This window comes from Lithobates pipiens, unplaced genomic scaffold (assembly GCF_037356315.1).
Source record: "Lithobates pipiens isolate NorthernLeopardFrog02 unplaced genomic scaffold, aLitPip1_a1.2 Scaffold_8, whole genome shotgun sequence".
Lineage (NCBI taxonomy): Eukaryota > Metazoa > Chordata > Amphibia > Anura > Ranidae > Lithobates > Lithobates pipiens.
In genome coordinates this window covers 71298187-71321315 of record NW_027507903.1, presented here as the reverse complement: position 1 = coordinate 71321315, position 23129 = coordinate 71298187, and positions in this window count along the sequence as shown.

The window sequence follows — 23129 nt, the reverse complement described above, 5'->3', positions numbered from 1 at the left end:
GAGTAATCCGAGAGACCCCCTATTTTCTATATGCACCTACTAAATATATGATAGTATTGTGTAATAGGGATAATTTAGGCTGGTGAGGTATATTACATCATTACTGCATAATTAAAACATAGAGAACATTTTGAAAAATTAAAAAGAAGCAATAAGGTTAAAGCGGGAGTCCGCCGGGAGTCTGCCTTTTTATTTTTAAAAGCCAGCAGCTACAAATACTGCAGCTGCTGACTTTTAAAATAGTGACACTTACCCGCCCAGCGCGCCCGCGATGTCGGCACCCGAAGCCGATCTCTCGATCGTCTCTCGGGTGCTGCCGCTGCCATCTTGGGTATGGGAATCAGGAAGTGGAGCCTTTCGGCTTCATTTCCCGGTTCTCTACTGCGCATGCGCGAGGCGCGCTGCACAATAAGGATGGTCCCCGCTGTCTCTGGGATCCATGTGTTTCCCAGCAGGCAGCGGGGGACTTTCAGAAAGGGGCGTAGATTCTGCGGAAAGGGGCGTACCTTCTGCAGAATCTACGCCGGAAGTGGGTGCAGATACCTGTACTGTACAGGTACCTGCACCCCCTCCCCCCTGAAAGGTGCCAATTGTGGCGCCGGAGGGGGGGAGGATTCCAATGAGTGAAAGGCCCACTTTAGGGTGGACCTCCGCTTTAAAGGGACAGTATTATCCTATGTAAATCAGTGTAACTTCACACTTTAATGTCTCTATATAGTTCATTCAGTCCGCATTAAGTGTGGTTCATTCAATCCGCATTAGGAATCTCCAAAAAAGTGTAACTGGTGTCTTAATCAAATCCATTGAAGTGATTGGATACTGAATAGAGTCCACAACAAATGTGCAAAATTGCAAAAAGATCCAAAGTGTGCAAAAATGCAAAAAAAAAAAGAAAAAAGTGTATATATGTGCATAAAAATAAAAATAAAGAATGAATGAAAACATAAACCTGTGCAAAACCAAAGTGCAGTAGGAGCTGTGTTCAAAATTCCTTATATTCTAATGTGAAAAATCTGCAAAATATCATAAAAAATTCCATAGAAGAAAGTTCTATATGTACAAATTTTATCAATTGTGTAAGCTGCACGTCTATCATAAAGTCCAACCAAGTTCCAAATGTGCAGAAAATTAAAATCCAGTAATACAATTAATATTTTTCTTCCTTTGTGCGGCCTCATTGCCGCAAGGTAAGAGGCCACTTTTATTGGTGTGTATCTTTGCATGAAGAGGAGATGTGTACCTTTCCAGCACGCTTTTTGTACATTTGAATGCTTATTTGCACACTAGAATACTGCAATCACTGAGCAGCAAATGATATCACCTGTGATGTATTTCAGTTATCTTGCAAACCTGGCCTGTTAGTGGGCCCTGAGGACAGGGTTGATGACCACTGCTCTAAGGGGTGGTATGGATGGAGGGGTCCTCCTGCAGTTTCAAGTTTCCACTAATGATAGGGGGGTCTTCTTATGGTTCTAAACTCGTGCTAATCATGTCCAGGACAACCGTGACAACAGCCATGAAGATTGGTATAAAGAAGAAGAAACTCCAATAGTGTGATACCGTATGAGCTACTTTATTAAAATAGCATTAAAATGCACATTCCACAAGTAAAATAAAAGCCTTGGTTTAAAACTGGTCATTTTCTGGCAAACAAGTAAAACATCTGCACTTTCAGGATGAGGGAGGATGCAATGACATCAGCATGTACTGTAGCTCCATCCGACATGTTTCGTCACATACAGTATGACGTCTTCCAAAGCCAAAAAATACACAAATGCTTTATTGTTTTAAATTCTTTGTATTCATTTTGAATAGTTAACATATAAATACATTACAAAAACATTTAAGAAAAAGACATATAAGACTAAACCAAACATATACGCATGTATTGTAGGACCCTATTCAATTACCATAGCAACCGTGTTTATTCCCTAAAAGGGAGAGAAGGGACAGAAGAAGAGGTATGGTCTTCCAAAATCTAAATCTTGTAACTGTACTGTCTGCCCTAATGTTGTAAAGCGCTGTGCTAACTGTTGGTTGGCACTACATAAACCCTTTATAATAATAATAAATAATCCATCAAAAGAAAAAACTTTTCCTCTTTCCTTTTGCCCTCTTTTTCTCTTTTTCTCCTTCCTTTTTCCTTCACCCCCCCCCCCTTTCCTTCTTCCCCCTCCATTGCCTCCTAACCACCCCTTACTTCAAGTGTATAATGTGGAACAAAGGAAAACAAAATGAATACAATAGTGATATTGGGAAAGATAAAAAGGAGAATAACTTTCATCCCTCTCTCTGTTCAACTCCATCTTGTTCTACTATGCCAACCCCATCCTTATAGTCACACTCATCTCTCCCCTGTACCCTCCCTCCTTATCACCTGTTCTGGCCCATAAATGGGCATTTTACACAAATCCTTTAACCGCTTGCAGACTGCCCATCATAGATATATTGCTTCGTAGGTAATCTTACACTTCCGGGGAGTGTGTGCGCCTCTGGTGACCTGCTCCTGCTGTGATTGGACACAGAAGGAGCCAATCAGTGGGTCCGGCAGACACGATATCTGCTGGGACCCGCCCATTGTTTGGGAGACAGGCAGAACGACTATCTGTATCTTTATGTAAACAATGCAGATTGTCGTTCTGTAAGAGGGGAATGTCCTGATGCTGCGTTTCTGCTAAGCAGGAACACAGATCTTTACCTTCCCCCAGTCAAAGCACCCCCCCACCACACAGTTAACAAGCACTCCTGGGGAACACATTTAACCCTTTGATCGCCCCTGATGTTAACCCCTTCCCTGCCAGTGTCATTTGTATAGTGGACATGCCATGAAGCTGGCTGCACGTGAAGTTACAGAGCAGTACAATTTAACCAGTTGCCGACCGCCGCACGCCGATGTACGTCGGTAGAATGGCACGGGCAGGCATAAGGACATACATGTACGTCCCTTGCCTCCCGCGGGTCGGGGGCCCGATCGGGCCCCCGCCCGGTGCCTGCGGCGGTCGGTTTTCGTCCGGGAGCGATCCGGGACGAGGGGGCGGCCATTCATTCATGGCCACCCCCTCGCGATCGCTCCCGACGAATAGAAATCCCCGGTGACATCACTTCCTCTCCTGTAATGTAAACACAGGAGAGGAAGTGATGTATTCTCTCCTCCGTGTCGGTATTTTTCGTTCCGACACGGAGGAGAGCGGATCGGTGAGTTGCACCAACACTCTACACACACAGTAGAACATGCCAGGCACACTCACACCCCCCCTTTACCCCCCGATCACCCCCCCAATTACCCCTGCCCCCCAGTCACAGTGACACCAATGTCATTTTTTTTTTTTTTTTTGCATTGGTGTCATTTGTGACTGTAATAACTGTTAGGGCAGTTAGAGTTAGCCCCCTTTAGTTCTAATGTACCCCCCTAACCCCCCCAATAAAGGTTTAACCCCGTGATCACCCCCCGTCGCCAGTGTCACTAAGGCTGGGTTCACATTGCAGCGGTTTATGAGAACGAATGTGATTCGCACCGCACTGCAGTGCAAATCACATCCGATCTCTGTGCGATTCGAGTTCAGCCATTCGCCGCACCCGCCGCACCCGCCGCAAATTCGCACGGGATCCTTTTTTTGGCCCGCAGCAGAATCGGATCGCATGGGTGTTCACACCATGCGATCCGAGTTTGCAGATCGCACTGCGATATGCGAACTGATCTGGGGGTGTCAGTAACATTTCACTGACACTCCCAGCAGTTCGCATAGGGCAGTGTGAACTGCCGCCGGGAGGCATGCGATGCGGGAACCCGCCGCGGATTCGCGGCGTTTCCGCATCGCTCCAGTGTGAACCCAGCCTAATAAGCGATCATTTTTCTGATCGCCGTATTAGTGTCACAGGTGACGCTAGTTAGGCAGGTAGGTATTTAGGTTCGCCGCAGCTTTTTATAGCGCCAGGGACCCCCATATACTACCGCATAAAGCCCCCTGATTGCCCCCTAGTTAACCCTTTCACCAGTGATCACCATATAACTGTTACAGGTGACGCTGGTTGGTTAGTTATTTTTTTATAGTTTCAGGGCACCCGCCATTTATTACCTAATAAAGGTTTAACCCCCTGATCACCCGGTGGGTGTCATTTGTGACTAATAACTGTTAGGGCAGTTAGGGTTAGCCCCCTTTAGTTCTAAGGTACCCCCCTAACCCCCCCAATAAAGGTTTAACCCCGTGATCACCCCCCGTCGCCAGTGTCACTAAGGCTGGGTTCACATTGCAGCGGTTTATGAGAACGGATGTGATTCGCACCGCACTGCAGTGCAAATCACATCCGATCTCTGTGCGATTCGAGTTCAGCCATTCGCCGCACCCGCCGCAAATTCGCACGGGACCCTTTTTTTGGCCCGCAGCAGAATCGGATCGCATGGGTGTTCACACCATGCGATCCGAGTTTGCAGATCGCACTGCGATATGCGAACTGATCTGGGGGTGTCAGTAACATTTCACTGACACTCCCAGCAGTTCGCATAGGGCAGTGTGAACTGCCGCCGGGAGGCATGCGATGCGGGAACCCGCCGCGCATTCGTGGCGTTCCCGCATCGCTCCAGTGTGAACCCAGCCTAATAAGCGATCGTTTTTCTGATCGCTGTATTAGTGTCACAGGTGACGCTAGTTAGGCAGGTAGGTATTTAGGTTCGCTGCAGCTTTTTATAGCGCCAGGGACCCCCATATACTACCGCATAAAGCCCCCTAATTGCCCCCTAGTTAACCCTTTCACCAGTGATCACCATATAACTGTTACAGGTGACGCTGGTTGGTTAGTTATTTTTTTATAGTTTCAGGGCACCCGCCATTTATTACCTAGTCTCACTAGTGTACCCCTAAATTTAGGGGTGTCTACTTTCCAAAATGGGGTCATTTGGGGGGGGTTTGTGCCATCTTGGCATTTTATGGCCTTCAAAACTGTAACGCCCTTAGAAAGCCTGAAGGCGGTGCTTGGTTTTCGTGGCCCCGTACGCGGCTAGGCTCCCAAAAAGTCCCACATATGTGGTATCTCCGTACTCAGGAGAAGCAGCAGAATTTATTTTGGGGTGTCATTTCACATATGCCCATGGCATGCGTGAGCAATATATCATTTAGTGACAACTTTGTTAAAAAAAAAAAAAAAAAGTTTGTAATTTTCCCGCAACTTGTGGCAAAATATAAAATATTCCATGGACTCAACATGCCTCTCAGCAAATAGCTTGGGGTGTCTACTTTCTAAAATGGGGTCATTTGTGGGGGTTTTGTGCCATCTTGGCATTTTATGGCCTTCAAAACTGTAATAGGTAGTGAGAAGTGAACTCAAAAATTTACGCCCTTAGAAAGCCTGAAGGCGGTGCTTGGTTTTCGCGGCCCCGTACGCGGCTAGGCTCCCAAAAAGTCCCACATATGTGGTATCCCCGTACTCAGGAGAAGCAGCAGAATTTATTTTGGGGTGTCATTTCACATATGCCCATGGCATGCATGAGCAATATATCATTTAGTGACAACTTTGTTAAAAAAAAAAAAAAAAAAAAAAAAAGTTTGTAATTTTCCCGCAACTTGTGGCAAAATATAAAATATTCCATGAACTCAACATGCCTCTCAGCAAATAGCTTGGGGTGTCTACTTTCTAAAATGGGGTCATTTGTGGGGGTTTTGTGCCATCTTGGCATTTTATGGCCTTCAAAACTGTAATAGGTAGTGAGAAGTGAACTCAAAAATTTACGCCCTTAGAAAGCCTGAAGGCGGTGCTTAGTTTTCGGGGCCCCGTACGCGGCTAGGCTCCCAAAAAGTCCCACATATGTGGTATCCCCATACTCAGGAGAAGCAGCAGAATTTATTTTGGGGTGTCATTTCACATATGTATATATATGTAATTTAGCAGTGATAACACTACCACTGCAAAATAACCAATCCCCGACCAACTTCTGTTTGGGATTAAATCAGCCAGGAATCTGTCATATAGTGGTGGTAGCAATACTGGCTGGATTGAAAAATTCAGGTAGAGATAGGTTGTTGTTAGGCTGCTTTCAGACTGAGGTGCTTTAAAGGCGCTATAGCGCTAAAAATAGCACTCTGGCTTTCACACTGGAGCAGTGCAGTTGCAGGACGGTATAAAAAGTCCCGCAAGCAGCATCTTTGCAGCGCTGTGTATACACCGCTCCCAAAGCACCCCTGCCCATTGAAATCACTGGGCAGCGCCGCCGAACTGCAAGCAAAGTGCCGCTATAGTTTTAACCCTTTTTCGTCTGCTAGCGGGGGTTAAAAGCACCCTGCTAGCAGTCGAATAGCGCAGCTAAAATGGCGGTAAAGTGCCGCTAAAAATAGCAGCACTTTACCATCGACGTTCCCAATGCCTCAGTGTGAAAGCACACTTATTGATGAAGTTCAACTTTGCTAGACAATGGGGGAGATTTACTAAAACTGGAGCACTCAGAATCTGGTACAGCTGTGCATAATAGCCAATCACCTTCTAACTTAAGCTTGTTAAATTTTAGGCCGGGTTTACACTGGTGCGACATGACACTCATCCTACATTGGATCCGACTTTGCCCTGCAACTTGAAGTCAGAGATGTATCCAACGTCAGTGAATGGGGATCCAACTTGGATCCTTGCCAATACCAGGCACTGTGCTTGGTATGAATCTTGAGGGGGAACTCCACACCAAATTTTTAATAAAAAACTGGCATGGATTCCCCCTCCAAGAGCATACATATGGATTTTAAGGGGGACCCCTGCGCTGAAAAAACGGCATGGGGGTCCCCCCAAAATCCATACCAGACCCTTATCCGAGCACGCAGCCCGGCTGGTCGGGAAAGGGGGTGGGGATGAGCGAGCATCCCCACCTCCTGAACCATACCAGGCCGCATGCCCTCAACATGGGGGGTGGGTGCTTTGGGGCAGGGGGGTGCCCTGAGGCCCCCCACCCCAAAGCACCTTGTCCCCATCTTGATGAGGACAAGGGCCTCATCCTGACAACCCTGGCCGTTGGTTGTCGTGGTCTGCGGGCTTATTGGAATCCGGGAACCCCTTTAATAAGGGGCCCCCCAGATCCAGAGAATGAGTATGGGTTACCCATTCACCTGGGGGGAAGTGTCAATAAAAAAACCACACTAGACAGGTTTTTAAAGTAATTTATTAGGCAGCTCCGGGGGGTCTCTTCCGACTTTTCTGCTTTCTCTGGCCTCTTCTCCCGCCTCTTCTCCCGGTCTCCAGTTCTTCTCCCGCTCTCCAGTGTCTTCTGCTGGGCTCCTCCGCTATCTTCTGCTCTTGTGCCCACTCTTTTGCTAGCATTGGCCCGGTCTTCTCCTTCGTCTTCTTCCCTACAGTCTTCTTCAGATGTTGACACAACACTCTCTCCTGCTGTAATGCCGTGTGCGCAGTGCGCACCGACTTATATAGGCATGGGGCGTGGTCACCGGGTAATGTCATGTCGCCTCTTATGGCATCACCACCCAGGGCATGATGGGGTGGTGATGTCATAAGGGGAGGGGTCACCAGATGACATCACCCAGTGACCACGTCCCATGCCTATATAAGTCTTTGCGCACTGCGCACACGGCATTACAGCAGGAGAGAGCTTTGTGTCAACGTCGGAAGAAGACCGGAGGGAAGAAGGCGACAGAGAAGACCGGGCCAACGCTAGCAAAAGAGCGGGCAAAAGAGCAGAAGACATCGGAGGAGCCCAGCAAATGACACTGGAGAGCGGGAGGAGAACCGGAGACTGGGAGAAGAGGCCGGAGACTGGGAGAAGAGGTTGGAGAGATCGGAGAAGGATACCAATTTTGTTTGGGTGCACCGTTGCATGACCACGCAATTGTCAGTTAAAGCGAAGCAGTGCTGCTCTGGTCACGAAGGGGGTAAAATCTTCCAGGGCTGAAGCGGTAAAAAAAAAAAACAAAGGAAAAAAACATGGGGTTCCTCCTAAAATTCAAACAAAACATTTAACAGGCATGCAGCCTGAGTGGCCAGGAAAGGGAGGATAGCGAGGATACTTCCCATCCCTCCTGAACCATACCAGGTCACATGCCATATTAGAAAAATAAGTAAACAATGCCCATGATGTAAAGGTAAGGTTAATCATGTTTGCAGACCCTTGCAGATCACAACAAAACACTGTCCAGAGATGTTGACCCTCTGACATAGGATGATGTTCTCTTGTAGCACCCCACTCAAAACAATGGATTCCCTGCTGGCTGCTCTATGTAAACAAACTAGCCGACCATATCCACTTGCCCTCTGGATGATTTACCCCACTTGCTGACCAGGACACTTTTTGCGATACGGCACTGCGTTATTTTAACTTACAATTGCGTGGTTGTGCAACGCTGTACCCAAATACAATTTATGCAATTTTTTCCCACAAATAAAGCTTTCTTTTGGTGGTATTTGATCACCACTGCATTATATATTTTGTGCGCTATAAACAAAAAAAGACAGACAATTTTGAAAAAAACATATATATATATATACATATTTTGTAAAATAAACCCCAATAAGCGTATATTGATTGGTTTGTGCAAAAGTTATAGTGTCTACAAACTAAGCGATACATATTGGAATTTTTTAATTTTTTAAAATTTTTTATACTAGTAATGGTGGGGATGAGGAATTTATAGTGGGATTACGATATTGCTGTGGACAATTGGACATTAACTGACACTTTTGATGCTTTGTGGGAACCAGTGACACTGATACAGTGATCAGTGCTAAAAATATGCTCTATCACTGTATTAATGACACTGACTAGGAAGGGGTTATACATCACAGATTAAATGTGATTCAAGGGTTAAATGAGATCAAAGGGTTACATGTGTGCCTAGCCAGTGTTTTTGTGTACTGTGTGAGGGGCTTTTACTAAGGGATGTAATGGGTTTTCTTTCCCTGCTTTGCAGGGAAAGAAAATCCATCACTTCCCCCCATCACTTCCCCCCCAGTCAGAATGTGGCGCTGCCTAGTTTGTTGCCTTCCAAACGATCGGTAGGTGCCAGTGGACATCCATTGGCCAGCTCCCACTGATCAGCTTTTGTGCCTCGTGAATGGTCCCGTAATCTTCTGGGACCTGTGATGTGATGAAAAAGGGGGCCAAACTTCCGGCTCAGATTGCTGCGGCGATCTGAGCAGGAAGTGGGAGCAGGTACCTGTCAAAACCAGGTACCTGCTCCTCCCAAAAAAGTATCAAATGTGGCATTGGAGGGTGAAAACCAGTGGAGCTTCCCCTTTTGGGTGGAGCTCTGCTTTAATAGCCCTGCACTATGTGTGATGACACAGAGGTACTGTTCACAGCCAAGAGCTTGAGGACAGCAATGAAGCCTACTGGTGCCCTCCTCAATGTAAGCGTACATTTTGCCTGCCTCTGTCAGCTTTTGCCAAACATTGTAGTGCACAATAGAACATTTTTTTTTTTTTTTTACAGTTTTGATCTGATTAATTGTATTAGGTGTGATATGCAATTACTGCTGTTACTGACTGTCTTGTTTAATTTATTCCACTGACTGTATTAACCTCACTCAAACCTCTTTCTTAAATGAAGCTCGCCATTTTGCCTGTTTTACTCTTTCTTCTTTTTGTTCACTTTTTACTGAGCGCCAAAATGATATGGAATCCTTTGGCTCAGATACAGAACTTTTTTTTTTGCCTGTGCAGGTGTTACCGATTAGTACATTACAGCAAGAGGTACAAGCTCTTTTAAATACATAATCACTGAAGCTAAGTTTTGTATAGTTACATTGCTCTCTGAAAGGAAGTAAGCATCATATTCATCACAGATAACTGAAATAGTGAAGGTTTCGTGCAGAGCTGGCTAATTTGCCAAGAAATAAGATTTTTCTTTAATTGTCGAATTTGCATCTAGTTTCCTCTCATCTGCTTTTCTAAGTGTCAGTCACAAACAGCTGTATGTGCTTTACTGCTTAACCCAAAAAGCAACACAACTCTAGACACCTATAAACATCTATACATTTCCAGGGAAACTTTCTTACTAGCATTTTATTAACCATGTATAGTTATGGCCTTGTGGTTTGATATGGTTTTTTGTTTACATGCCCAGGTAAAAATGGAAATACATGCTTATGATGCATTTAAATTTCTAATGATTTTGCTGTCCTGCAGTATATATTTACAGCTGAATAAATACAGGATACACACGTAGCACTATCCCCGCAGGGGCTGCTGGTAACTGGCTCCCCTATTCCTGCACCAGGCAACATTATCTACTTGCCATGGGCTTGTTTTTGTTGTTTCATTTGGGGAAACAACATCGATAGGGTATCGGGATTATTGGCTGCCCCTATTTAACTTAAAAAACAACAGATGAGGACAACTTCCTTCCAATGTACCATACAGAGAAACGTTTCTGGACTGCTCTCCTTGCCAGAAACACTCAGTCTCTTACATCAGTGGCAAGATCAAGTCCCTTACAGACCATGAGCTCTCAGCCCCCTTTGGAAAATAGCACAAAATGTTGCAAAACTGCATACAGGAGTATCTCCTCTCCTCTTGTAGAACTGTTCACTGCTCCACCACTTGCAAGTACTACCAGCCCTCCTGGCTGCTTATCTACCAGCCCATCTGGTTGCGCAGAACATCTCCCAGGTCAAGGGATAGAGGGTTAAGCACAACACTGTCCTTTGAAAGCTTGCTACATGTGGCAATCTTTCCTCTTATAAATCCCTGGGTGTGCTAGTGTACTCATGTCTTCCGTGCTCACTGTTGCTTTTAGGCAAGATTCCTTCTCAAACCATTCTGCTGAAAAATCCTCCTAAACCAGCCAGGCCCCCAACCTTGAGGCAGAGCCCCCCTAGACCTGGGGGTGCCTTCCTAGGTCACCGACAGCCTCCTCAGCACTCCGTCTTCCACCCAAGTCCCCTGCTGGCTAGGTTCCATATTTAAGGGGTAACCCAGCCACTCTGCCAAGATCTATGTCTGGGGATTGGCCAGATTCCCTCAAGTATGCAGACCAGGACCTCCTGCCCTCCACCAACTTACTTCCAGAAGCTTCCCCAAGCTTCTAGACCCAAGGGGAGGTACCAGAAACCTGCACTGTAGATCCATCCAGCCCTACCTACAATAGCCCAATATAATTATCGATCCAGATCATAGGTCAAACAATAAATTTACCTACAGTGACACTAGTAGCACACTAGAGGGTGCGACACGCAGTTATAGTAAATATCTATGTTTTATCATAAATGTTTGATTATTCTGATATATCTTGTTTTTCAGTATGTCTGTTAGTCATTTACATGAAATACAGGTGCCTGACTTTCTACAAACAGGTGTCATAAGACTAATGACGCGTACACACGGTCGGATTTTCCGACAGGAAATGTTGGATATGAGCTTGTTGTCAGAAAGCCTGACAGTTTGTATGCTCCATTGAGCATTTGCTGTCGGACTTTCCGCCAACAAATGTTTAATAGCAGGTTCTCAAATTTTACGCCAGCTAAACTTTGTTGTCAGAAAGTCTGATCGTGTGTACACAAGTCCGTCGCACAAAAGTTTACACATGCTCGGAATCAAGCAGAAGGAGCCGCACTGGCTATTGAACTTCCTTTTTCCTGGCTCGTTGTACATGTTGTACGTCACCGCGTTCCCACCTTCGTAATCGTTGACCAACGTTTTTGTAACCGTGTGTAGGCAAGACAAGTTTGAGCCAACAACCTTCAAACAAAAATCCATGGTTTTGTTGGCGGAAAGTCTGGTCGTGTGTACGCGGCATAAGACTATCTTCTGTATCCAGGGGGGCTTTGCCAATAGGAATGGTTCATACCTCCCAACCTTTTTCTATTCTCTAGTGGATTTCCATACTAACAAGTACACATCATATTTCTAACATATGATGTGAAGCCATCAAATAAACAAATGGTTGTATTTGTCTACACCAGGGGTGTCCAAACTTTTTTCAAAGAGGGCCAGATTTGATGAACTGAACATGCTCGAGGGCCGACCATTTTGCCTGACATTCTTTGAACCATTAAAATTCGGTCTAAGTGTGTTCGGCCGAGCACTAATACACTACCCAACAAGAATTCTCATGCCTTTGTGGCTGTGTGTGGTGAAGACATGAACTCAAGTGTATTATTTGGATACACCGTATTTTTTGGGGTATAACACGCACTTTCACTTTAAGGCTCCATGCACACTGAAGCTGATAAACTGCAGTTTATTGGCGTTTGGGCGTTTTTTGTAAAAGCCCATAAACTCCACTCTATGTTAGCCTATGTGTCCATGCACACATGGACGTTTTTCAGCTTTAATGAGCAGTGGAGTTTATGGGCTTTTTTCTGAACGCCAGAAATTCGCGTTCAAAGTGCCGTTTTTCAGCGGCAAAAAACGACAAACGCTCATTAACGCTCATTAACGCTCATTAACGCTCGTTCATTAGTGTTCAGCATTCTATTTTTCAATGCATTGTGGGATTTTTGGAGTGTCCTCTGTGTATTTTTATAAAAAACGCCCATTAACGCTAACGCTGTAAAACGCTCATTAACGCTCATTAACGCTAGTATAAAACGCTGTTAAAAGCAGGTTTTTCAACCAGCGTTTTCTGCCAGAAATCTGGCGTCCAGAAATAGCTTTTTTGAGCTTCAGTGTGCATGGAGCCTTAGAGGGAAGCTTCAGGAAAAAAAAAATTAAATTTTAAATAAAGAACTGAAGCAAAATAAGGGTCAGTGCCCATCTGCAGACCCACAATTGCCAGGAACGCAGCGCCCACCATTGCTAGGAACGCAGCGCCCACCATTGCCAGGAATGCAGCGCCCACCATTGCTAGAAATGCAGCGCCCACCATTGCTAGAATTGCAGTGCCCACCATTGCCAGGAATGTACCCACCATTGCCACGAATGCAGCCCCACCATTGCTAGAAATTCACTCACCATTGCCAGGAATGCAGCCCCACCATTGCTAGGAATGCAGTGCCCACCATTGCTAGGAATGCAGCGCCCACCATTGCTAGGAATGCAGCGCCCACCATTGCTAGGAATGCAGTGCCCACCATTGCTAGGAATGCAGTGCCCACCATTGCCAGGAATGTACCCACCATTGCCAGGAATGCAGCCCCACCATTGCCAGGAATGCAGCACCACCATTGCCAGGAATGCACCCACCACTGCTAGAAATTCACTCACCATTGCCAGGAATGCAGCCCCACCATTGCCAGGAATGCAGCCCCACCATTGCCAGGAATGCAGCCCCACCATTGCATGGAATGCAGCCCCACCATTGCACGGAATGCAGCCCCACCATTGCACGGAATGCAGCCCCACCATTGCACGGAATGCAGCCCCACCATTGCACGGAATGCAGCCCCACCATTGCCCGGAATGCAGCCCCACCATTGCCCGGAATGCAGCCCCACCATTGCCGGGAATGCAGCCCCACCATTGCCGGGAATGCAGCCCCACCATTGCCGGGAATGCAGCCCCACCATTGCCGGGAATGCAGCCCCACCATTGCCGGGAATGCACCCACTATTGCCAGGAATGCAGCCCCACCATTGCCGGGAATGCACCCACCATTGCCGGGAATGCAGCCCCACCATTGCCAGGAATGCACCCACTATTGCCAGGAATGCAGCCCCACCATTGCCGGGAATGCACCCACTATTGCCAGGAATGCAGCCCCACCATTGCCGGGAATGCACCCACTATTGCCGGGAATGCAGCCACCATTGCAGCCACCATTGCCAGGAATGCAGCCACCATTGCCAGGAATGCAGCCACCATTGCCAGGAATTCACCCCCAATTGCTAGGAATGCAGCCACCATTGCCAGGAATTCACCCACCATTGCCAGGAATTCACCCACCATTGCCAGGAATGCAGCCACCATTGCCAGGAATTCACTCACCATTGCCAGGAATGCAGCCACCATTGCCAGGAATTCACTCACCATTGCCAGGAATGCAGCCCCACAATTGCAGTTGCCAGGAATGCAGCCACCATTACCATCAGTGCAGCCATGGAGGGCAGGACGAGCGCCAAAGACATCCTACAGGAGAATTTCCTGTTTACACAACGGCCCCTTTAAGAGAAAGTCCCGCCTCCTCTGATGGACAGAACAGTCGTCCAATGGCAGAGATGGGACTTCCTATTACAGCTGCCATGTACACAGGAAATTCTCAGCCTGTGTGCACGGCACTCGTCCTGCCTCCTCCCTCCAAGGCAGCTGGACTATATATCTTTTGTGACCCCGGCGCTGGGAGATCGCCGGGGGCCACAAAAGATGTATATGTTTAAATAACCAGGCGGGCCGTTCAAAACCGGGCCGCGGGCCGCGATTGGCCCGCGGGCCGGGCTTTGGACATGCCTGGTCTACACCAAATGTAAAGAGCACATTTAGATGCTACATAAAATAGAATTTTATTGTTGACATTTTAATATTATTGCATCTTTTTATATATATTTTTCTTAATATATTTTAAATTGATGATGTGTTTTTATATTATATTACTGATGCTATTGCTTTATATATGGATTTTTAGATTTAATATTATAGGACATTATTTTAATACTCATTATTGCACACGCCATTGCTGGTGTCTATTTTACCCGATTTTCTTTTATAAATATCAGTCCTCCGTTTAATTCATTTTTATATTTCTTACCTATGTTTATTAAGACCCCTTTCACACCACACCGCCCTTTGCGTCGGCGGTAAAACGCCACTATTTTTGGCGGATTTGCGGCTTTTACCCCCCGCTAGCAGCCGCAAAAGGGTTAAAACTGCCGGCAATACGCCACAATAGCGGCGTTTTGCTGGCGGCATTACAGCGCTGCCCCATTGATTTCAATGGGGAGCAGCGGTGGAGGAGCGGTAAACACACCGCTCCTTCACCGCTCCAAAGAAGCTGCTGGCAGGACTTTTTTCTGACATCCTGCCAGCGCACCGCTGTAGTGTGAAAGCCCTCGGGGCTTTCACACTACAAACAATGCTGCAGCTTCTTTAGGGTGGATTGCAGGGGCTATTTCTAACGCTATAGCGCCTGCAAAACGCCCTGGTGTGAAAGGGGTGTTATAGCTTGATAATTTACCATTTACAATTTACAATCCTTCTATTTATTCAAGCTATCCATACAGTGTATGCATCGTTTTTCAATACACAGCTTGTGCATACACTTTCTTGTTGATAGCAGGTTACCACCAATCAAATGGCTGTGCATCATAGCATTAGGAAACCAACAAAATGGCCGCACTTCCATTGTAGAAACGATCCCTCAGAAAATGGCCACTATGTCATTTATGCATTGAGCCACAAGAAAATGGCCGCCCATTGGTATACCAATGGTATAGACTATTTAAAAAAACTTCTGTGCCTTCCCATCCCCTGATGAAATCCAGTGATGCCACACGTAGGGACAGAAAGGCACTCAGAATGATCCTGGCAAACAAGCTTGCCGCTCATGGAGTATTGTCCATGATTTGTTATGTAATGTGAGTTCCCTCACTGTTTTATATTAATAAAAGCAACTTGATTCGAAATTTACTACACAATCCGAAACCCCTTTTCTTTTCTAATATTCTCCTTGCATCCACTGAGAGACAAAGACAAGTCCATATCCATACTGCTCCAGGATTATAAGAAAGAAACAGTCATTACAGATTTGTATACACAAGTTATCCGCAAGGTAAGAGGCCACTTTCACTAGTGAGTGTCTCTGCACGAAGAGGAAATTATTACTTTTTCCTCAGCACCTTCTGTTTGCACATTTGATGTTCTTTGCACAAAGAAGAAAGGACTGTATTGCTCTTTTGTACAACCTATTTGCACTTTGTACAGGAAGACTTTTGCTGGTTTTGCACAGTTTATTTTGCAATTTTTTGCACAGTTCATTTATATATTTTTTGCACATATCCTATACATAGAAGAATTATTACAGTGTTTTAATATATATCATTAGTATTAATTATGCACTTTTCACTTTGAAAACAGTCACTTTATTATTTACCGTGGATATTGTTTTTATTTATTTATTTACGTCTATATATTTGCATATGTACTGCTACCTTTAGCAACACATTTCTTCTTTATCCATTTTCCTTTGAACAGTGCAGTGCCAATCCCCACTTGTTTTAATCACTGTATGGGTATGGATTGACCCCTATTCGATGTTTTCAGCAGTTCCATATTTATCTTCCACCTTTACATGGTAGCACAGGAATGAATACATATTCTATTACTGCTGCCAGAGTTGCTGCAGAGGTTGAAGGGGTGGGGGGTCAGCCTGTCAGTTTTCAGACCATAGGCTGCACACTGCATCAAATTGGTCTACATGGCTGTTGTCCCAGAAGGAAGCCTCTTCTAAAGATAATGCACAAAAAAGGCCGCAGTTTGCTGATGAAAGGCAGACTAAGAACATGGATTTCTGTAACTATATTCTGTGGTCTGATGATACCAAGATAAACTTATTTGGTTCAGATAGTGCCAAGTGGCAACCAGGTGAGGAGTACAAAGACAAGTGTGTCTTGCCTTCAGTCAAGCATGGTGGTGAGAGTGTCATGGTCTGGGGCTGCATGAGTGCTGCTGGCACTGGGGATCTACAGTTCATTGAGGGAACCATGGATGCCAACATGTACTGTGACATACTGAAGCAGAGCATGATCCCCTCCCTTCAGAGACTGGGCCGGTGGGCAGTATTCCAACATAACTACCCCAAACACACCTCCAAGAGGACCACTGCCTTGCTAAAGAAGCTGAGGGAAAAGGTGATGGACTGGCCAAGCATGTCTTCAGACCTAAACCCTATTGAGCATCTGTGTGGCATCCTTAAACAGAAGGTGGAGGAACACAAAGTCTTTAACATCCACCAGCTCCATGATGTCGTTATGGAGGAGTGGAAGAGGACTCCATTAGCAACCTATGAAGCTCCAGTGAACACCATGCCCAGGAGGGTTAAAGTAATGCTGGAAATTAATGGTGGCAACACAAAATATTGACACTTTTGGACCAATTTGGAAATCACTTAGGGGTGTACTCACTTTTGTTGCCAGCAGTTTAGACATTAATGGCTGTGTTGAGTTATTTTGAGGGGACAGCAAATTGACACTGTTATACAAGCTGTACACTCACTACTTTACTTTGTAGCAAAGTGTAATTTCTTCAGTGTTATCACATGAAAAGATATAATAAAATATTTAAAAAAACTGAAGGAGTGTACTCACCTTTGTGAGATACTGTATACTCAGACAAAAAAGTTAACAGAAAACTTTTCTATGTTTATGTAAAAGCCCAGCTGAACCTTCTGTTTAAATAAGGTCAGTACATTCCAAGTGCTTAAAAACAAAAAATGTTCTTACGGTTATTTGTGTCTCTCTACAACAGCTACAGCTTGAGTAGAAAAGCCTGTGCCTGCCATCAGTGGCAGAATGGCATCCTTACTGTCTATTGGGATGCTTTGAACTCTTTGCCATGGTCTAATTTGTTCCACTTACTGTATGAGCATGAGCTTTGCTGATAGCAGACCTATAGATGTGACAGTGTAGTCAGCACATCAGACTTCCTCAGAAAGAGCATAGGTTCCACAGAGCAAGGGCCCGCAGCTGGCAGATACTGGCAGGGGACAGGCTCTTCTACTCACACTGTAGCTGTTTTCTACAAAAAGTGAACTGCGAGATATTTCACACGATTCTGGAATGTATTTAGCAGACTAAAGGCATGTACACACCTTTAGAAAATTGTACAAAAAATACTGCTTTCAAAGCAATTGTACGACAAGCTGATTGTCAGTACACAGCTCTCATCCAAAATTTTCCGAAGGTACAAACTAGAAAATGTTCTTGTATGCTTCTCCCCTCACTGCCAGGATGACGGGTCAGGGAAAGATGGGCCCCCGTTCGGCTTCATATCTTTTGAGGGTGGAAGCAATGTCAAATGTCACTCTTAAGGGGGACATTTTTTATTTATTTTTTCAAAAGACATTTTTTTTTTGCATTGCATTTTAGTGTAAATATAAGATTTGAGGTCTTTTTGACCCCAGATCTCATATTTAAGAGGTCCTGTTATGCTTTTTTTTCTATTACAAGGGATGTTTACATTCCGTGTAATAAGAATAAAAGTTACCCAATTTTTTTTTAAAGAACAGTGTCAAAATAAAAAAGTCAAATAAATAAGAAAAAAAAAAAAGCGAACGCAAACGTAAGTCGCGCCCACATATTAAAACTGTGTTTAAACCACACATGTGAGGTATCACTGCGATCGTTAGAGTAAAAGCAATAATTTTAGCCTCAGGCCTCCTCTGTACCTCAAAACCGGTAAACTATAGAACTTTTTAAACATCACCTGTGGTGATTTTTAAGGGTAAAAATTTTTCGCCATTCCACGAGTGGGTGCAATTGAATTGAAGCATGACATGTTGAATATCAGTTTACTCTGTGTAACATTATCTTTCACAATATAAATCAAATTGGGCTATCTTTACTGTTGTCTTATTATTTAATTAAAAAAATATATTTTTTCAAAAAAAAAGTGCGGTTGTAAGACCACTGAACAAATAGTGTGACATAAAGTATATATAATATTTGGGGGTTCTAAGTAATTTTCTAGCAAAAAAAAAAAAAGTTTGACTTGTAGACTTGTAAAGTCTGAAAAATAGACCGTTCCCTAAGTGGTTAATCAGTAAAATTTTCATCCAAAAATACATTACATCACTTCTGAATTTTTATGCCCTGTGTGGTCAGACTTTCCGATGGAAAATGTGTGATTGGATCTTGTTGTCAGAAAATCCGATCGTGTGTGGGCTCCATCGGACTTTTTCCGTTGGTATTTCTGACACACAAAGTTTGAGAGCAGGATCTAAAATTTTCCAACAACAAAATCCGATCATTTAAATTTTTGATCATGTGTAGACAATGCCGATGGACAAAGTGCCACGCATGCTCAGAATAAATTACGAGACGAAAGCTATTGGCTACTGCCCTCTTTATAGTCCCGTTGTACGTGTTCTATGTCACTGCGTTCTGAATGATCGGATTTTCCGACAACTTTGTGTGATTGTGTGTATGTAAGACAAGTTTGGACCAAAATCCGTCCGAAAAAATCAGACGGATTTTGTAGTCGGAATGTCCGACCGTGTGTACGGGGCATTATTCTGTTGTATGAGAATTTTCATACTTTAGTAACTGTTTATTTTCGATATGGAGACTGGTATGCAAAAAAAAGCCCAAAAACAAAAAAAGGACAACCATTCATCCGATAATCTCGTTGTGCTTTAAACTGAACGTTTAGATATTTGGAGGCTGATTTACTAAAAAGGTTGAGAATATCCACACAATAAATTGCACTTTTATTATCCAATCATGTAAAAAGAAAAATCCCATTAGCTTACTTCATCTGCATAAGACTGAATAATTGACATGAATATTCACATAATTTATTGTGTGACGATTCTCGACTTCTTTAATAAATCAGCTTGAGTGGACTTTCTGATATTAGCACACGTGCAATATCTTTAGAGAACAATTATTAGTTGAATTATTGGTTTTACATATTGCCTGAAGCTGATTTTGAATAAGTTTCATAGAACAGAGAGGCACAATAATCAACTACCAATCCTAAATCACCTTTAAAGTGGAAGTCCATGCAAAAAGTAAAATCCCTGCATCTATAGCCACCAACATTCTAACAGTAACCTCTCTAGCCCTGTAATGCCTTGTACACACAGTCAGACATTCCGACCACAAAATCCGTCGTATTTTTTCTAACGTATTTTGTCTTAAACTGGTATTGCATACACACTGTCAGACAAAGTTGCCGGAAAATCTGATCGTTTGAAACGTTTGTTCGTTACGTTGAGGCTAGTAGCCAATAGCTTTGGTCTTGTAATTTGATCTGAGCATGCGTGGCACTTTGTCCAATCGGAATTCTCTACAAACGATTGGAAAAAGTCTGATTGGATTTTTTTGTCTGAAAATTTGAGATCCTGCTCTCAAATTTTTTCAAATGGAAAAAGTCCGATAGAGCCCACGCACGATCGGATTTTCTGACAATATAATCTGATCGGACCTTTTCCGTCTGAATTTCTGACCGTGTGTACAAGGCATAAAGATAAAATCGCTATACATACCTTTTCTGAAGCCGATCCGACCCGATCTCCAGTGGCGGAAGCTCTGCTGAGTGTCCCACAACGGCTGTAAAATGAATGGGAAGTGACGCCACCCATAGAATTACTATGGGGCTTCTGTTGGCGGACATGTCCTCTGCAGCCGCCCACACAGCGAAGCCGCAGCTGACAGCTCAACGTGGGATCAGAACTTCCACCGCTGGAGATCAGGTCAGATCTCCTCTAGAAAAGGTATGTATAAGATGTATCATTTTTCTTTTCGGGGCTAGAGAAGTTAGTGTTAGAATGTTGGTGGCTATAGATGCAGGAATTTTTGTTTTTGCATGGACTTCCACTTTAAGTCTTGTGATTTTGACAGTTTGAAAACAAAAATTAAAAGCCAGCTTTAATAGTTTTAATAAAAGGACACTTACCTCTCCAGGGATTCAGTGCTGTCCTCACCTGGGCCAGTTCTGCACTGGTATTTGGGTCCCCAGCATCGGGGATGCTTATTACGGGAAGACGGCTGTGACTCCCTGTGGCTTTGCAGCCAAGTCCATACTGAGCATGTGCGAGTCGTATTGTGCTTTGTGAAAAGTTCCACAGCCTTCTGAAGCCTGTGACATGTCCTAGGAGGTTGCAGTTCCACTTTAATGAAAGCTACTATGAGTCTGGCTGCCGTGAGTTTTTTGCACAACATTGCTATTTGCATCATGTTATTAAATTATATTCTATATAGCAGGGATATGCAATTAGCGGACCTCCAGCTGTTGCAAAACTACAAGTCTCAAATACGGTAGCTCTTTAAATTTATTTCCCATTGGGATGCACTGGCTAATGCCCGTATTGCCTCTGGGTGTCATACTTGTGCCTGTCTTGCTATGCCTCATGGGACTGGTAGTTCTGCAACAGCTGGAGGTCAGCTAATTGCTTATCCCTGCTATATAGTCTTAAAAATCTAATGGAAGGTGCCTTTTAGATAACAAGTCCCAGTTGCCTACACATACCGTGTTTCCCCTGAAAATAAAACCTAGCGTTATTTTCCAGGAGAGCTGCAATATAAGCCCTACCCCGAAAATAAGCCCTAGTTTAAAATGCTTGTAAAATCCTATAATCTACTCTTTTACAGTAGTGTATAATGTACAATGTGTGTGTTTCTGTAATATAAATGCGGGGATGAGAGCTCCGGTGGGTCACAGAAGCGCAGATCGGCGCTATAAATGAAGGTATTTGGGACGATTATATTACAGAAATACATTGTACATTATATACTACTGTAATAGAGTGGATTATAGGATTTTACAAGCATTTTAACTCAGTTCACACTGGGGATTCCTCTCATGCAGGGAGAGAGAGGGGGAGAGAAGACAGCACATTACATGGTAAGACCTACCCCAAAAATAAGCCCTACTGTTGTCAAAATGAATATAAGACTCAGTTGCCTACATATACCGTGTTTCCCCGAAAATAATAACTACCCTGAAAATAAGACCAAGCGTTATTTTCCAGGAGGGCTGCAATATAAGCCCTACCCTGAAAATAAGCCCTACTGTGTCTTTTGTTGCCAAAATTAATATAAGACCCAGGCTTATTTTTGGGGAAACGCGTTAGCAATCCTACTCTATCACACAGATTTAGGATACAAAGAAATATCCATGTAAACCCACCAACGTCACCACTTTTACTAAACTTCCAAAATGTTATTGTCATTTTGAAAGCGATGAAGACAAATCATTTCTTGAAAACACTCCTCTCAGTGATCTGTGCAGCATTAATGCAAATTGATTTGGTTTTTGCTTTGTGATGCTGAGAGCCATCCAAGCTGGCATATCAAACAATTTGTGCTGCTATCCCAAATTCTATATACATAAGCCATTGCTAAATAAAGGTCTAAATTAAATCTGTCATCCTAGCTCATAAATAACAGATGTCCTACCTTTTTAATTATGTATGGTCTTGAATCTTTCAAAAATGAAAATGACTATACACATTTTTAATGTAGTTCTTGGTAATTTGCTGCTTGAATGATAAGGTTCCAGATAATCCCAGCACACCAGCTTGAAAGCTAAAACACTGACAGACTTGTGTATCTTGTGTGACTGCTTTCTTTATCCCTTCTGACACTTTTAAAATTAAAATATAGCTTTGGATCATACAATGATGTTAATAATGCAGCTTTCAAAAAACCTTACTAAATGCAGGTATATTAAATATTAATTTATGGAAAAAAGTTAAATTGCCATTTTTTTTCCCCATAAAAAGATTAAATGGAAAAAAGGGTTAACCACTTAAATACCGGGCACTTATACACCTTTTGCCAAATGCGCGGTCATGCTACACTGTATCCTATCATTTTTATAATTTTGTTCCCACAAACAGAGCTTTCTTTTGGTGGTATTTGATTACCTCTGTGATTTTTATTTTCTGCTAAACAAATAAAAAAAAGGCCGAAAATTTTGAAAAAAATATGTTTTTTTGTTTCGGTTACAAAACTTTGTAAATAAGTAAGTTTTCTCCATCACTGATGGGCACTGATGGGGCTGCACTGACGGCAACTGATAAGGCGGCACTGATGGGCACCGATGAGGTGGTACCAATGAGGTGGCACTGATGAGGTGGCATTGATGTGCACTGATGATGGACACGAATATGCAGCACTGATGGGGCACTGATAGGCGGCACTGATAGGTGGCACTGATATGCAGCACGGGCGGGCACTCATAGGCGGCACGGATGGCCACTGATAGGCGACATGGATGGGCATGGATGGGCACTGATAGGTGACACTGATATACTGTAATGTAATGGATGTATTGGCATCCATTGTGGGCACTGATTGGCATCCCTGGTGGTCTAGGGTGGCATACCTGGTGCTGGGCATCCCTGGTGGTCTGGAGGCATCCCTGGTGGTCCAGTGCGGGCATCCTTGGGGGGCTGCGTTGATAATCGATCAGCACAGACCCCCCCTGTTGGAGGAACAGCCGAACACCGGCTCTTCCTGTTTACATCGTGATCAGCCGTGATTGGACACGGCTGATCACGTGGTAAAGAGTCTCCGTCAGACTGACACACCGAAACAATTTTTGCCAAGATG